Source organism: Lampris incognitus, chromosome 2, assembly GCF_029633865.1.
Source record: "Lampris incognitus isolate fLamInc1 chromosome 2, fLamInc1.hap2, whole genome shotgun sequence".
In the NCBI taxonomy this organism is placed as follows: Eukaryota; Metazoa; Chordata; class Actinopteri; order Lampriformes; family Lampridae; genus Lampris; species Lampris incognitus.
The window spans coordinates 38025591-38031589 of NC_079212.1; the positions used below are offsets into that span (position 1 = coordinate 38025591).

Below are 5999 nucleotides of genomic sequence, written 5' to 3' on the forward strand. Positions count from 1 at the left end.
CATATGTGAAATCCTCTCACATATGTGAAATACTCTCACATACTACGGAAAATCCCGTCACATACTACTGAAAATCCTCTCACATACTACTGAAATGCAATAGTTGTATGTAAGAGGACTTTCAGTAGTATGTGAGAGGATTTCACATGTGTATATAAGAGCATTTTCAGTAGTATGTAAGAGTAATTTCAGTGTAACCGGAAGGCAGTCTAGTTCTAAAATCTCATTGGTCAATTTAAGTTAGCGGGAAGTCCATGGTCAAGTCTATCTTAGCAGCTAATTACTACCACTAAACCAGTGCAAAAATATGCATGGTGGAAGTGGAGAGACAAGCTCTACAACTTCGTGATGCTCTTTGCTTGATAAACACTATTTTAACAACACCTGGTGCCATAAATGCCATAGCATGTGCAACAAACACGGTTAGTGGAAGTGTGGAACATGGGGGTGTGAAAGATGAACTGAGACATGCATTCCGGCCAGGCACTAGCGGTAACCTCCGATCGCAGGCATCAGTGGTGCCATCACGAGGGAGCCATGCAGAGCAGCAACAAACAGGGCAGCTACAGACTCCCCATTATTGCACACAGCAACACTTTGGAAGATGGAATTCAAGACCTAGGAAAAGGTACGTCTTTGGATATGTTAGACAAGTCGGTTGAAGTAGTGCTATGCTAGCTAGCTAACGTTAGTCTAGCTAACTTCGAGCTAGCTAGCTAACCACTGCAACAGAAGCCAGTTAGCTATATCAGTAAATAATATGTGGATTTACTGGCTAGCTATGCCTTTAACCATGTAATAGAATTAAAACGGTTGTTCCAATTGATTTTACAGGCCTAAAACACAATATCACTTGACATTTAACAAAGATGTCATACTGCTGCCCAACCCAGCATGGGGGATCGTTTGCAAGCAACGTTCCGAAACGGAGTTCCATGAAACGGGACTCATCTCGAGCGCATTTGAGTTTGAGAAGAGTCAGGGCTACAGGACTGTCATTACACAGATCAGCAATGCCTTCAAAGATAAAATCCCAGAGGATGTGAGGCAAGTTTATGCAGTGTAATGGTTATTGTAATGCTGTTGCCAGCACACTATTTCCCCCCCAGGTTCCTCAACAAAGGCGACCATGTCCTTTGCAGCAAGACTAGTATCCAAGTTATCTTTTCATACGATCTAAACAGAGAGGAGGGCAGTACTGCACATCCCACAAATAACTCAAAAATCAGATAACTTACTTTTCCACTTTGTTTGGCATGGCTACACAGCCTTCGTCAGACACTAGAATATTCTTTGTCATTTTGTACATACATATAAATGAAATTTGCTCTCTGCATTTAACCCATCCTAGCTGTGTAGCTAGCAGCAGTGGGTAGCCGCCGTGCACCAACTCCAATGATTTCCCCCCATTGCCTTGGTAAGGGGCACGTGAGGCTGCACCCTAGCAGCCGCAAATGTGAGGCTGCACCCTAGATGATGACAGTATTTGGTGCGCTATAGTGTCCCTTGGCAAGATTTCCTGTTGTTTGGTGGCACAGTGTAGCAGAGATGGCCGCAGAGGAATCCTATTGCTTTTTTCCAGAACTGCTGCCGAGTTGACAAACAGAGCGCCCGGTGTCCGAAACCACTGTAGAGTTGACTGAGCGGAGCCACCATGGTTTACCCTTTCTGGGTACTGAAAGCTGGGTAGACTGTGCCTGGGGATTTGAATTCAGAGTTACCTTCGCCTAGCCTTTGCCTAAAGAGGCATCAACCCACAAGGCAGCAGGTGGATTTGAAATCAGAGTTCCCTTCTCCTATCCCAATGTGTTGGCTGGACTGGGCACCATGGGAAGTACCATACAGGCATGCAGGAGGACCAGATCTATCAGTAGGGACGTCTTCCTTAGCCAAAGGGCCCTTGCTAAGGTAAGTTGCTAACCCTCTACAGCCTGCGGTTGCAGTTTAGCATCTTACCCAGGACAAAAGGGCATATCAGTACAATGACAGCAAGGTTAGTTTAAATACAGATTACATGGCATTGTGCACAGCTGTCATTAATAGGCCTAATGACTACACCGTGTGATTATTGGGCCTATTAATGTCACCTGTGTAATCACTCCTAAAGTGTGATTATTAGGCCTATGAACGTCAGCTGTGCACAGTCATCTACTATACCATGCCAAGATTTAGGACTCATGAATTGGGAAACTTTGATACCCACACATTCACACTGTGTGACTAAACTGCATTTAACAAAATTTCCTGTTCTCTTTCAGTTTACAAATTCTTATGGGTTGTGGGAACAAACTTGTGTGTCCTAAGCTGCGTGAAGACCAGGACCTGAATGCATCTTTGATCCAGAAAGTCTTTTGATCAAAGGCTGTATACATCAGGCCAGCTAGACCTTTGGCAGTAAGTTATTAGGCTATTCAATTAGCTTCTTAGTGTAACCGAGTTAATTGTGAGCCATCGTAAATCCTCAGAGGTAGATGCCAAGGTCGTGGTATAGCCTACCAAAAAGTGACTCACTCCTCCAGTATAAAAAGCGCCCGGCTGCATCATCGATTAGCTAGCTTTTCAGTGGCGTAGTGGGCTAGAGCAGTGTCTCGCAAACGGACAAGCTCAGAAAAACACAGTTTTGAATCCCACCCTGGGCAAGCCCTTAACATGGGTGGAATGAATGAGTGACAAAAACAACGTAGACAGCAGAATGAAGTCAGTCACATTAGTAATGTAGAGACTAACATTCTTTCAAATTTGAATAGATCATCTGTCACGTTTAAATGCTTTGTTTTTGTTTATTGATTTTTGTTTCTTTTGTTTTTAAAATTTGATGTTTGAAGTTTGTGGAGGTTGTCACCCAGTCAACATCAGGAGAGTCCATTGGCCGCATCATCACCAGGACCATGGTGGACCAGACCCCGTCAACATCAAGCGAGTCCAGTGGCCCCATCACCACCAGGGCTATGGTGAACCCAGCTCCATCAACATCAAGAGACAACAATGACGACTATAACACCTACGTATCCATCTTAAGTTCACTGTCAGAGATATCCTCAGACGGGCCAGTTTTGAGAGTCAAATGTAAGTACCCCAGCATTTAAAGGCCTGGCCTTCAATCATTAGGAACCCCACAATGATAGTAATAGGACACAATATTGTGACAAATAATGATGCACTATTTATACAAATACCACCTGTAAAAATTACTGCGCCAATTATTACTGCCTGCCGAAGCTATGATAGTTTTGACAGGCAGTCAAATAACATCAAACAAGCTTAATTTGGAAGCACATAGTAGCTGGCTAGCATAACCAGTGTGTTGGCATTTCATTTTGATAACTGGTCAGTTGACATGCTGCGTTCTGCCCTCTCGTGTTCAACGCAAGAAGATGTAGCTAATAATGTGCCCAGTGTTTAGAGAGCAGCATCCCCACAAGCTTGACTACTGAAGCCAGCACAGCCGTGCCAATAACCACTGATAAAGCACTCCCTCTCGCCTTTTATTGCTTAAATGTGCAAATAGCAGTCACGTTGTGGGACTAATTGTATAGTTTCATCCTCAGATACCTAGGAGGATCTAGGACCCAGTCCTCAAGTCCCACTGTCCCAACCATATATATCTATCCTGCCACCAGCACATTACATTCAGCTCATGGGCAACCACTTGATTGGCCGAATCAGGTATGCTGGTGCAGGAAAAGACAAAATGTAGTGAGGACGGTGGACCCTGAGGACATGTTTGTCATTGTATGCTCTGACATAACATCTGATTGTGTTGCAATAGTGCGTTGGATATTTTGTCTAGATTTGATGTTTTCAACCTCATGTCTCCCCATATATCATCCAGCAGATCCATCTCAGTTGTATTTCTTACTGTTGGGACATACAACATATTACAGGTTTTAAAAAAAAGTTTTTATCTTCTATTCACTAGGGAGGCAGGAGCCCCTGAAAAGATGACGGTACGTAACTTACTGCTCAATCTTGCGAGTAGAATTGACACCGACCAGAAATGCAAGTTCAACATAAATCAGTCTTCCGTGTTGGACAGAGCTGTATGTGGCTTCAAGAGATTATCCTGCAATCCAAACTACAGGATGTCAATCAAGTTTTCTGACGACATGGGCAGAGAAGAAGAGGCTGTTGATTTGGGCGGCCCAAGAAGAGAGTTCTCAAGACTACTCTTGGAAGCCATGGCAGTTTTGTCTATGTTTGAAGGAAAGGAGGGGAAACTGAATTTGGCTCTTGATAGTGCAGGTATTTATTAACCATACACATTTGGGGAATTGACTGTTATGAGGATATATGCTTGACTACATTAATAATAGCATTTTAGAGCGAACTATCCATTTGAACATGAGATAATGTTACCTATGTTTCCCCAGCTCTGGGAGAGGACAGGTATTTCATTGCTGGCAGAGCAATTGCTGTGAGCCTTGTGCATGGCGGTCCTAGTCCTGGATTCCTCTCTCCGACTCTTTTTTCCTGCCTTGTTGGTGGTCCAGAGTCAGCCAAGCCTGACTTGGAAGACATTTCTGATACTGACCTACATGACAAGGTCAAAAAGGTAATTCTGCAGATTGTTGTTCTACAGATGTGTCATTTTAATCCACATGTTAATGGAACCATCCAAAATGGTTAGATGGATTTGTTTGAATTGTTAGCTGTAGTATATCAACCACAATGAGTAATGATTGCATTAAGATTTCTGGTTGTAACAAAAATGGTTTGTGGACACTCTCGGCATTGAGGGTTATGAGAAGAGCATTGTTAAAAGTTGCTTCATATATCTCATTTATGTCACATTAACCATTCTTTGTGCCCTTTGTGTATTTCTGATGTCAGATCTCAGAGTGCACCGCCCTGGATGAGCTGAAACGTGCTACAGCGCCACTACTGGACTACTTGGCAAATGCAGGCTGTCTCAGGCCACTGACGAGCATAGAGGACAGAGATTTTCTTGTTCAGGACATCCTCATGTTTCAAGTGATTAACAGGGTCCGCGGACCATTTGAAAGGTTTGTCTTGATTTCAAGTTCAGTCTGCTTTATTTGTAATAGCAGCATGTTGAATTAGGGCATTTTATGGAATTTAATTTTACTGAATTAACTTAACTCAGTGAGCAGATTGTTGTGTGTGCTAAGGATTGTGCCAAGTATGCACTAGTCGTGCTTACTGTCTTTTCTTGAATGCAGATTCAGGGAAGGACTGAGGACACTTGGCGTGTTAGATGTGATCCAACAGCAGAGTGCTTCCATCCTTTGCTCTGCCATGAGCCACATACACTCACTGCTGACATATTGGAGGATCTCTTCCATATTCGATCTTCTGAACAAGGAAGCAACAAGAGAGCAGCTGAAGAGACTGTCATTCCCTTCTGGAGGGACTATGTGCAGGAGGTAGAAGGTAATAAATACCATGCTGTCAGAACTGCCCCTATTTACAATGCTTGCTGGGTAGGCTTCTGTGTGTTGCTCCTCATTTATTCTGATAATCATCATTATCATGTTTTATTTATATTATTGTTTCAATTAACATTCTCTGGTGTGTTTTATTCATGTAGAGGCACAAGGATCATCTAAGCTTCAGAAAATCCTGGCCTTCGCAACTGGAGCCAGTGAGATCTCTCCTATCGGTTTCTTCCACGAGCCATCCATCACTTTTCTACATGAGTTCCCCAGGTCAGGTTGCCGCTGGCCGTACTTCAACTGCCTCAGGTTGCCTTTACATACCTCCTACCAAGCCTTCACAAACAGTATGGACTTTGCAATAGGGAACACACACAGCTTTGGCATGGAATAAACATACACTCAAGGCGTCAACACAGGTCATAAATGCAGTGTTTTAATTCTAAGTACTCCCACCATAAAATGTGAAAAAAGCAACGGGCCTGAATAATTGTGTTTGTTTTTGAAAGCCCTATAATTGAACAATGTGGGTAGGGTTGTTGAATGAAATGTTGCAGCCGTTGTTTCCTGCATTTTCCAAAGTATAATGTGCAGTTTACCTCTGTA

The 5999-nt window shown here is 43.2% G+C and overlaps 1 pseudogene; it reads left to right on the top strand.

Annotated features, from left to right (window-relative positions):
- Positions 1-468: 468 nt before the first annotated feature.
- LOC130129930 (G2/M phase-specific E3 ubiquitin-protein ligase-like) lies at positions 469-5787 on the top strand (annotated as a pseudogene).
- Positions 5788-5999: the final 212 nt, after the last annotated feature.